Source organism: Dasypus novemcinctus, chromosome X (assembly GCF_030445035.2).
Source record: "Dasypus novemcinctus isolate mDasNov1 chromosome X, mDasNov1.1.hap2, whole genome shotgun sequence".
Taxonomy (NCBI): Eukaryota; Metazoa; Chordata; class Mammalia; order Cingulata; family Dasypodidae; genus Dasypus; species Dasypus novemcinctus.
This window is the reverse complement of record NC_080704.1, coordinates 135,369,788-135,382,046: the sequence shown is the minus strand read 5'-3', so window position 1 is coordinate 135,382,046 and position 12,259 is coordinate 135,369,788. Positions and strand designations below refer to the sequence as shown.

The following is a 12,259-nucleotide window of genomic DNA, read 5'->3' as shown; positions in this document are numbered from 1 at the left end:
AATAGCCCCATTGTCCCTGCTAGAACATGTAGGGTTAAAAATACAATGCAAAATTAGGCATTAGCTCTAAATTACATGCTTCAAAAGAAAACCAAGAACTCTGGAGATTTCTAGAAGCCCTTGAAAGCCCAGTTGCCCAGCAGAAAAATAAGAAAGTAAAGAATTTATTTGATTCAGTCGCATGTTCTCTGTCCACCATGAGCAGGAAACTTAAAAAAATGGGTGTACTTAGGAGGAGAAGGTTGACTTACCCTCTTTCAGTAACTTCTACCTCACTGCAGGGCACTCAGTGTTAGTGTGCTTTCACTTTAGTTGCCCAGAAGACTCTTAGTTTAGCCATACCCTCATCAAGGCACAACTGTCTGTGCCCACCCCTTTATTGCTTTTTCTAGCTATGATGACTTATGATTTAGTCAGATGAACTGCTAATGTGTCTACTAGGAAATGCATTACTCCTCTCTAGTTTGCATAATGTTTTAACTAGTTCTATTATGATTAAGGCCTTTAAGGCTACTAATGAAGATTTTCTCAGATTCTGGGCAGGCCATGGGAAGGCAAGTTTTTCAGTACCCAGTAAGTTACATGGACTAGGTGGCTGCTTATTCTACTAATGTACAACTGGCAAAGTTCTGTCATACTTTTGCATTTATCTTCTAAACAACATTAGCCCATGTATAGAAGTTTCATGTTACCCTCATTGTCCTTGTCAGCTTTCCTTCACTTCAAAGTCAGGCGCACCACCCACCTTTTTCCCCTTCTGGCCCAGAGGAGCGTAAAAACTGAACCAATTCAATATTAGCTTCAGTAGAACATAATTAGCAAGGCAAATCAGCTACAACAACATCACGTGCTGCATTCCCAAACGAAGTGGAAATGATCTTTAGATTATCTGCACCACCACTCACTTTCATTCATGCAAAACAAACATAAGCACAAGTGATAAGGGGTGTGATTTACACAGTTCTGCACAGTCTCTCTTATCTGTGAGGATCTCCTAAATGCCACTGTAAGGCTTACTTCTTTAGGTTTAGTGTGTTGAAAAAAATCTGTGACCTGGGAGGGGAATTAAATAGAATCTATTTAAACCATTAACATGTTAAGATTAATGAATGTGTCTGATTAGATGCCAAGATGAATGGGAAAACAGATGGGAAAGTTTTGATGAGGATAGGTGGGTCTCAGAAGAGAATGTGTAGTGTCCGGAATCCTCCCTCAGAGGAGAAACAATAAAGGCATTTAGGCACCAAAAAGAAGAAAGCATTGAAAGTAGGATGACGGTAAGTAGAAAATCAATCTAATTCATTTCATGACCTTGTGAGAAACAGAGTTCTTAGTATTTGTTGTATCTTGCTTTCCATGCATTCTACTTAAGTCTGTGTTGATTTGGGCTCCTCCCTTTTATCAGACAAACTCATTAGTCTTTGGCTTGAGGGTAACATTTCAAAGGTGATCATCAGTCACTTAAGCATCTTCATCAGGGGAAATAATAGTGTACAATTTGAGGAACTCTAAGTGACCCCCAGAGACACACACAACCCCCCCACACACACACAAGCAAAAAATCTTTATATTAAAAGAAGAAAACCAACTAAAGAATGAGTCTGGGGTACTTCAGGACTGGAGAGCAAAGAAAGTACTCAAAAACAAAAAAGAAGTGTCTAGATGACATTTTGCCTTGGTCATCAGCAAGGGAGATATAAGGAGAGTCCCATTCCCATATTAACCTTATAAATGAGTTTTGCACTAACAAGTCATCTCTTGGCTGGTGCACATAATATTCTGTATAAAATTGTTAATAATAATAACAACCACTGGGTACTTAGTATGTGCCAGGCATTAAGTATTATGTAAATATTATCTCATTTAACATTTCACAACAAACTTATGAGGTATTGCTATTATTCCTATTTTATAGATAGGGATTCAGAGACTTTAAAATGTTTTATCTCTTAAGCAAAGATACCAGGGTTTGAACTTAAGTCTTTCTGACTCCAAAATTCACACTTCCTGGGAACCAAACCAAACAATGATAATAAAGAATAATTTATTAGCCAAAACTGCATAGGGTTTCCAGAGTTAGCAAATAAAAATACAGGATAAATTTGAATTTTAGATAAATAATGAATTATTATATTAAAGAAAACTATTAATTGTTTAGCTGAAATTTAAATATAACCGGGCATCCTGTATTTTATTTGGCAACTGTAGAAAAAACTTACCCTAATACTAATGGTCATGAGACTGGAACATCATGGTTCTTCACCACAAAAGATTCAAAAGATAGCTAGCTGGTAATTCTCCGATGTATACCAAATTGCATGCAAGGCTCAAGAGAAAGGTAAGAGTCCATGAACACTACACACACACAAAAAAAACCCTCTTGGGGGAAATGCAACATATTTCCAACAAAGAGAACCCAAACTGAGGTGAAATAAATTTGGAGAGGGAAAGCTGTAGATATGAACTACTTAAGAGTTCCAGAAAGCCTTTGAACAGACTGAAAGGAAATAGAAAATAAATGTAAGTGTGTTAGGGTGGTGAGATTCTGGTTAATAAAATAAAAGGCTTGTATTGCTATTCTGATCATTTTTTGAACCTCAAGGGCATCGAATTAATTAATCATTACTAGCTAATATATTGATCTTTCAAATTTTATTCATTTATTTATTTATTTAGAATATAATTCAAACCCACAAACCAATCATCCAATCCAAGAACTATAATATTACTTATAATTTATATCCACTTATATGTTCCTTCCCTATCCCATCTTCTTGCCTCAATAATCCCCATCCTGAGGTGATTACTATCCTGAATTTTTTATTTATCATTATCTTGGTCTTTAAAAAATATACAAACACACTGTCCTAAACAATATATTGTTATTTTTACTTATCTTAAGTCTTTATAACAAGGGAATATGGCACCAAGGTAAGATTTTTATGAATTGTCTATAGGAAGGAATACCCAGTGAAATCTTTAAGCCTATCTGTGATGACAAGCAGAAAGAATTAAAAAAAAAGACTTTATAAAATCTGTGGGTGATCAAGTGTGAGGGAACCCACTGAAAATTTTAAACAATTCTAAACTAAGCCTACAAGATGGCCTTGTAGCTACTGGTGACTTAGGCAAGGGACTTAGGAATATTATAGATCACCTGCATACTAAGGGATTGCTACTGTGGTCCAAAAGGAAGGCATACAATGGTGGACATTAGCAAGAAGAGTGTTAGGAGAAAACCAATGAACATTCTTCTTCCTTCATATAAAACAGAAGTATCGCTATCCTACAAATACTGAGTGTTGTGTACAGTTCCTCTTTCTATGCCCCAATATATACACAGAAAAATAAAAGTCCTGGAGAAGAGTAACTCAATGGGGAGAGAACTGACATATGGAGCAAGATTAACAGCCTCTGAGAGAAACTGGGGTATAGGAGACCTTTGAATAGCCTCTCATAGTATGGTACTTGTGCTTGTTCCTGTTTGCAGAAAAATAGGGATGCATGAAACATGAGAAACATGAGCTGACCCAAGGACAGTGGTTATGGTTTTAGATTCTTAGAATATTTCAACTGGAAGGAATGTAAAGATTATTTTATTCAGTGGTTTTCAAGCGTAAGTTTTAGTGGAATCTTTTCTTGAAATTACGTTTTATCTAGAAAAGTCTAGTATATAAGAAACAAACTGGACCTCTTCTGATTGAATCCGGGGTTATGCTGGTCTGATCTTTCACTATCATAAAGAAACTGTGACCCAAAGAGAGGAAGTGTCTTGTGCAAGGTCACACAATGAATTATAAACCAGTCTCTTAGAAGTGTGTTGTCAGCACCTCCCATACCAGCCCTACTCCAGGGATCTCTAGGGCAGCATGGATCAAGATTCACCTGGCATGAAAGTGACTAATTCTCAATGCCTAGCTCTTAGCCGAGGTAGCATAGATGGATCTCCAAGGGGTTTCCTATGACTCATCCACTGGCTGCTTCCCTCAGCTCCTTCCAGCCCCAAATACAACAATGAGAGCAGGTGGCAGATAGGTGATCCTTTGAGACTCTTGACTCTTAAAGAATGTCTCTTTTCTTTATCTGACTCCTAAATGAACCACACTCATTTTTTTTTCACCTCAGAAGACTTGTCCTTGGTAAAACTGTAATGGAAGAAACATTTTTGGCAATCTTTTGAAGCCATGTAGTACAGAGATAAGAGCCACAGCTTTTTTTTTTTTTTAAGTAATATATATATATTTTATTGATTTTGTAAAAATATTACATTAAAAAAATATGAGGTCCCATTCAACCCTACCATCCCCACCCCACCACTCCCCCCCCCCCCCTGCAACCCTCACTCCCATCATCATGACACATCCATTGCACCTGGTAAGTACATCTCTGGGAATCTCTGCACCCCATGGTCAATGGTCCACATCATGGCCCATACTCTCCCACATTCCATCCAGTGGGCCCTGGGAGGATTTACAATATCCGGTGATTGCCCCTGAAGCACCGTCCAGGGCAACTCTAAGTCCCAAAGGCGCCTCCACCTCTCAAAAGCTTTTGAGACCAGCAGACTTTGGTTCCAGTCATGTCTCTGCCAGTCATAAGCTGCATTACTTTGTGCAAGTTACTTAACCTCTCTCAGCCAGGATGGTTATTACATAGCCAGGTTCTGGAGTTAGACCATTTAGGTTAAAATGCTTAGTCCATTGCTTACTAGGCAAGTTACTTAATATCTCTCTGCCTCTGATCCAGTTTCCTCATCTGTAAAATTGTGATAATAATAGTACCTGTCTCAACATTGCTGTAAAAGTTAAAATGAGATCATTCATGAGAAGCACTCATTGTGCCTAGCATATAATAGATACTCAATTGGTGGTAGCTACTTGTTCATGCAACACATTCGTAATGAGGATCTACTGTGTGCCAGGCACTATTATAAGTGTTGGGAAATACAGAATAGACTGTCTTCTTGGAAATTAAATACTGGTGAAGGGGAAAAAACAAGAAATGGGATAAGTAAAATATAAAGAATATCATAGTGATAAGTATTACTTTTTATCAATGTCATTAGGTAAGGTTTAAATGAAATGATACATGAAAAATACACAATGCTTCCTATATACCTTGTGAATTAAATAGTCTGTCTTTGTTTCTTTTCTTTTGCCAGTTCTCTTTGTAGCATACTTTGCCCTCTGTTGGCTTCTTATATCCTCCCCATAGAAACCATGACTCTCAATGTCACACTGAGTCCCCATGTAGCATAGTTTTTCTTCTCTTTTACCTTCCCTCTCCATTCTTTTGGGGCTTTTTCTTATTTTCATTCCTGGGTAGTAATGGGTTAAGAAAGAAAACCTACTAATTTGGTTCAAGAATGTGCAGTTGTCCTCTGTCCCTTCCCCTGTATATATAATGCCTTCATGTTGGTAAAATGCTATCTCCACCTGGGGCCTCTGTGCCTTCCCAGTATGAAATATCTTATATTGTCTGCTTCTCAAGAGGGCCTATCTCCATCTCTTCCCATTGGTGAAACACCTAATCCTCATTGAGGTTGTCATTTATGACTACATCCTGGATTTTGGGGGACTGTAGTATAGTTTCCCAGATGCATTCCCTTCAATGGTGAGTGACAAGCAAGGTTGGAGCCAGCTGTCACACTTTTATTTATAGTCCCTGATTCTGTCGTGTTGGGACAGGTACAGTGTTGCAGCTAATTACATAACCTATATTCCAGAAAGCATCATTACAAAAATGTCATACAACCTGATTACCCTAAAGATCAGAATAACAATAAGGCATATCATTTAGAGAACACTTTTCACAGTCTTTTGAATCAAGGAGGGAAAAGGAAACTGAAGTCTCTTGCTGACTTAATGATCACATTTGAAGCAAGCAGGAAGAAGAAAAATATAGCTATGAAGGAACTAATAGAGATACAAACAAGAAGGTTCTCAAGTAATACCATAGTACCACAATTCCAGTGGTTCAAAGAAACTCAGAACTTGGAGGGACCTTAAGATATCATATAGTTCAGTACTTTCTAAACCTGTGGTGTTGGATCATGGTGAAGTTTCCAGCCTGATGAAATAGAAACTTCTGTGTATATATTGTGATGTATGTATGTATGCATAAATATGTGTGCATATGTCAGAGTAAGGCTGACAACTGATCTTTTGTAGGAAGGGCAATCCTTTATTTCATATCTCAGTGTCTCTATGTGGATGACTTCCAAGTAGATATCTCTAGCTTCAACCACACTTCTGAACTCCAGATCCTTATTTCCTACTGCTCATAAGACAACCTCACTTTGTGGCACCACCAACTCATCATATCATCATTTCTCCATCACCAATCTCCAACCACAGGTCTGCATGACTATTGCTATTGATATACCATTCTCCTTCCAGTTCCCCGAGCTAGAGTCTTAGGGTCATCTTTTCCTTCCCTTTCTCCCTCACGCCCTGTACCATGCTTTTGTGACACTTCATCAATTCTACTTCTACAGCATGTGTGTATCTAGCTCTTGTTCATCCTCAGTTCAAGTTCTCAGTTGCTCTCTCTTAAGACTATGAAAGCAGTGTTTTAACGGCTCCCTTATTTCCAATATCTTTTCTCAACCTATCTTTGGCACTGCTGTAAGATTACTCTTTCTCTTTTCTGTTCCAATTGTCCAATCAAAATATACCCACTCCCAACTCTCATTTCTGTAAGAAACTGCCCTGTGTATGAGTTAATAGTTGTTAATGAACTAATAAATGCATTTTTGCTGATAGGTTTGCTCTGGGTTTCTCAACCTTGTCACTTTTGACATGTTGGGCTAGATAATTCTTTGCTGTGGGAGGCTATCCTGGGCATTTTATGATATTTAGCAGGATCTCTAGCATCTACCCACTATATATCAATAGTGCCTCCTCAGTTGTTACACTAAAAATATCTCCAGATATCACCAAATGTTCTCTGGGGGGACAAAACTCTTGGCCACCCCTTATCAAGAATCACAGTTGTCGGTCATGACTTACTCCTTCCAGAAAACAGGCTTGAACCCAGTGAAAATGCATACTTACCTAGAAGGTCCCAAAAGAGTGATTTTAATGGTAGAAATTCAGGAAGGGTGGCAATTTTAGACCTCTTCAAAGACCTCCATGTAGGAAGCTACCCTCCTGGCTCTGTTCTTTAAGTGCCTACTTGTGTTTAACGTGGGAATGTAAGAGAGTGGGAATTGGAAAAATGATTGAAGTGGTGGGGTAGGTGTAGGTAATATCTAGTTCATGCCTTCCCAGGGATCACAGAAATCCGACTCTCCCTCCCCCCACTCCCAAACACTCTTTGGTCTTGGATTCTAGTAACCACTGCAGGCATTTGCAGATTCCAGAGTCAGAACAAGGTATAAGCCTTTCTCTAGCTGATGATTCCATGGTTTAATTACCATCTGTGGGCTAATTCTCTTGAACATTTTGTTCTTCTCTCAGGAGTACACTGCCTTCCAACAGTCTAACTAGTTATTTTTGCAATTACATGGTATGTATCTAAATGTTGGCAAAGAAAACACTCATTATCAACATTGATCCTACTTGAATATAAGGGCTTGCAAATTCAAGCATTAACATACGAACATATGCATTTTAAAAAATTCATGGTGCAACTGTAAGTGCAAAGTACCCTCCCAAAGAAGTGTCAGAAATGGCAGAAAAAATGCTGGAATGGGTCAGGGGAAGAGAATGCCTTCTAGTCCCTTTTCGTCTCAGATCAGGGTTTTGAATTTTTTGTTTATTCATTAATTTATTCCTTCGTCAAATAAATTTTGAATTCCTACTGTGTGACAAACTCTTTCTAGGGGCTGGTATACAGAGGTGAGTAAAATAGACAGGATTCCTGCCCTTGTGGCATTTATAGTCTAGTGTTGGCAACAGACATTAATAAAATAATCATAGCAATGAGTGATTGTCATGTGACAAATATTACAAAGAGAATATATAGAGTGCTATGAGATTACATAACAAAGTGACTTAAATTTAGGTTAGGTCAGGGAAAGGTTATCTGAAGATGTGACATTTAAGCTGAGAGCTGAGAATAGAAGAGTGTCTCATGCAGAGAGAATAACACGTGACAAGGCCTTGAGGTAGGACAGTATTTGTTGCATTTGAAGTACTGAAAGAAGACTAGTCTGAAAGGAGTGTGGTGAGTGAAGAGGAGGATGGTACAAAAAGAGTCTGGTAGGAAGCAGGAATCCAGTCATTGAGGACCTTGTAGGGTGCTCAAAAGGAATTTGAATTTTATTCTATGGGCCATGGGAGGAAAGATTTGAAGGATTTTGATCATGAGTATACCCTGATCCAATTTATGTTTTTAAAAGATTTATATTTAGATGGTTGCTATATGGAAAGTATAATAGATTTGAAGGGACATAAATGAAATCAAGGAGACAAACTGGGATGCTATTGCCGTAGTCTATGTATGTGATTTAGGATTTTGGTGGTGGCAAAGGAGGTGAAGAGAAGTGGAGAGATTCAGAGTTTATTTTTGAGATCAGATTAACTGGTCAAACAGTCTTGGACCAATTACTTCTCTAAATCTCATTTTCATATCTATAACAATTAGGATAATAGTACTCACCCCATAGCATTGTTTTGTGGATTAAATGAGTATGTGTGAAGTGCTTATGACTCATATAGTATGTGCTCAACTGATAAATGATATCTTTTATTATAAAATTATTTCTCAGTGCTTTTGCACTGGGATGGTTTTTTTTTTTTTAATGTGGATCAGCCCCTAATTTACTGGGTGGCCTTGGGCCAGTGATCTAACCTCACTGAGCTTCAGGTCTGTCACTTGTAAGCTTGAAATATTAATGCCTGTCCTGCACACTTCACATGGATGTCCTGAGAATAAAAAGAAATAATATCTGAATTCCTCCATTGGAAAATTACAAAAGCCCCTAAGTGTCAGTGAGTAAGTAGTATTCGTTCTTGGCTTCCAGTAATCCTTATCTTCATAATAACAGAACCCTCATTCTTCCCAGTCTCAGCTCCTGTCATTCTCCTACATATCTCCATCAATCATGTAAAGTAGTCAGGGGCCTGTCTTGACTTACAATTCATTTTACATTGGATTTAGCAGAACTCTTAATTGAAAAACTAATTGATCCAATGCTCCAGTCACAGTCAATGAAACAATTTCTAAAGCTGGGCAGGAAAGTCATGAACCCTTATGATGCCTTTGAATCAGTTCAAAGATTTGTCATGGACTGATAATAGCTTTAAGTTGGTATTATTATTTATGACATTTGAAAGCCATTTTATTTAATAATTTTATAGCCCATGCTGTAGATGAGTTGTGTGAACCAGGCCCCCAAACAAAAATTATTCTAAAATGCTAATTAATGATTTTATGTTATATTAGTTTCTGTATGTTTGAACTATTTTATAAACATTAAAATCATAAAATATTTAGATCTTCTGTCTGTCAGGAAGATATGTTTTTATTTCCCAATCTGTTTTAATTCCTTAGCATCAGACTCTTAATACTGAGTATGATGGCCTAGGTCATCTTGCCAATGGTGCAAGAATCCCCTCCATAGTCTGATCCACCTGGTGAGAATTATGTCTCCTTTTGAACATTTCCAATGATGGCAAACTTATCACTTACAAAAGCACTGACTCCTACTTTTGAAAAGCTCTCATTATTAGAAATGATTTTATTATATAGAAACTAAATCTGCTTCCCTGTAACTTTTACCACCTATTTTTCTTTCAATTGAGGTAAAATTCACATAACGTAAAATTAACTATTTTAAAGTGTACAATTTAGTTTCACCACCTATAGATCCTTCTTTTTGCCCTAATTGCACAGAAAAGTTCTGCTCCCTCTTCTCTATGGCAGGACTTCAAACATCTGAAGATATGTATCACATCTGTCTGTGCCTTTTCTTCTTTAGGCTAATCATCCTCAGCACCAACTGTTCTTTACACATATGATGTTGTTCCCAGTCTTTCCACCACTCTGGTCATGGCCCTCTGGATGTGTTTCAGTTTGTCAAATATCACTGTATGTGTTTGGTGTCTAGGACTGTGCATCACACTATAAGTGTGGTGGAACCCATCCAGAGGACAGTGAACTTGATGAACTGATGCCATTTTCTCCTTCTTGAACTAGACATAACACATCTGTCAGTGCTGCCTAAGATGGCACTGGCCTTTATAAACAAACAAACAAACAAATAAACAAACAAAACCAACTAGTCCACTTTAGTCTTCTACTGGGTTTGTGGTCTTGAATTTGTGTCTCAGGTATCTTATTCAGGAGCTTCTAACAAACTAGGCTTCCCTCAAATTTGAATATATGTTATTGACTTTTAAAATCTAAATATAGAATTTTACTCGTTTGCAATGTCCTTATAGGTTAGACCCATTCTCTTGTGCTCATTTTTTGTTTGTCAAATGATTCTTTATTAAAATATTTTCCTTTGTAATTCTTAACTAGCAAGGCATTCCACGGCACCACTGTTGATGTCATCGAGGATGTCATAAGGGTAACGGCCATTAACATTGCAGCTCACAGATTGGACAGTTCCCAGAATCTCTCTAATGGTTCTGGAGAGTTCTCTGACTGAAGATTGGCACCACATCTACCATCTGTCAGGCAATGCTGACTATCTAATCAAAAGCGGTATTTCCACAGTTCTGAATGTTTTTCTGCTTCTTCCTTTCTCTGGGTGATTCCTTAAGGGCTATGATGATCGGCGGAGGCAGAAGGTACCACCCCAATCTGGGCCTGTCTGATCTGACTGGTCAGTTTCACTGTAATTCTTAGATCTTTCCAGGCACCAGTTGCCTTGGCAATGTCATCATCGAACTTTTTTGGAGACTGACAGAGGGAGCTGATCTTGGGTGTCAGGGCAGATGTGGCACTGGCTTACCCATCAGCGCACCTCAGGTACACAAATTTTATCTCATTGGGGTAGAACTTGGGCGGCAAGGCAGAGGTAGCTGGTGACAGATGAACCAGCATGCGGGACGACCAAAGGAAGTTGCACATTCGCCTCCTCTGAGACAAAAGCCACTTGGCCTCATTTCTTTCTTTCTTTTTTTAAATGAAGTACCAGGGAGTGAACACAGGACCTTGTACATTGGAGGCGGAGCTCAAACACTGAGCTACAACCACTCCTGCTTACATTGGAGGCAGACGCTCAAACACTGAGCTACAGCCACTCCTGCTTGGGCTCTCTTTTGTGTGTATGTGGTTTTATTTTTTAAAATAATTAATTATTTTTATTTTTAAAGAAGATCTAGATTACATAAATGTTACATAAAAATACAAAAGATTCCTATATGCCCCATTCCCTCCCCTTCCCACCCTTTCCCACATTAACAACATCCTTCATTATTGTGGTACATTTGTTACAATTGATGAACACATATTGAAGCATTGCTACTAACCATGAACTACAGTTTACATTATAGTTTACACTCTGTCCCACACACAATAGTAAGTTATGACAAAATATAAAATGGCCTGTATCCATAACTGCAATGACAAATCCAATGTCCCAAAAATGCACTCATATTACACCTATTCTCCCTTCTCCCAAACCTCAGAACCTCTGGTGATACTGGCCTTAATTTTAATCTTGGTTCACTTGACAAGTTTATTAGCTCTTGTTCCCAGTTATGTGTCATTTATAAATTTGATCACCCTGTTTTGGGTAGCATTATCCAAGTTATTGACAAAGCACTGATAACATGATCAAGAACAGAATCATTTGGCAGGTACTTCATTCTTAACCCCTACACTTTCCAGGATGACAACTAATGGGTAATGAATACTTTTTGGCTAAATTTCTTCAGTCTGCTCCAAATGTATATTTAATATATTAGCAGTTCAGGAAATATTGATTATTCCTAGCACTGATGTTAGTTCTTCAGATACTTTAACAGACCTGGATCTAAGAAAAAAATAACTGGAATGATTTTCTTTTTTCCTGGTCTTGTCACCTGTGACCATTATCTATTATCATTCAATTTGGGGGGTAGGAAGTGAAAAAAGAAAAGGATCCTGAGAGAAGAAAGAGATAATCAGACAGAGAAGTGTCCTCTAGTAAAGACTGAGCCACCAGATAAATAGGGAAACTACTCCTCTCTAACCCTCTGACTTAAGCAGTGTGTCATCACTTAAGATGGAGAAACAGATAAATTGCCCTTTATTGACAGTTAGCAAATCACCTTCCCATTTTACAGATAGAATAAATGATGCCTTATCAGCTCCTGAAGTC

At 38.0% G+C, this 12,259-nt stretch overlaps 1 protein-coding gene and 1 pseudogene across 25 annotated transcripts in view; both read right to left on the bottom strand.

Moving 5' to 3' along the window:
* GRIA3 (glutamate ionotropic receptor AMPA type subunit 3) overlaps positions 1-12,259 on the bottom strand; it is a 375,939-nt gene that overhangs the window by 282,492 nt on the left and 81,188 nt on the right. The window lies entirely within an intron of this gene.
* LOC139438135 (large ribosomal subunit protein uL11-like) lies at positions 10,463-11,025 on the bottom strand (annotated as a pseudogene).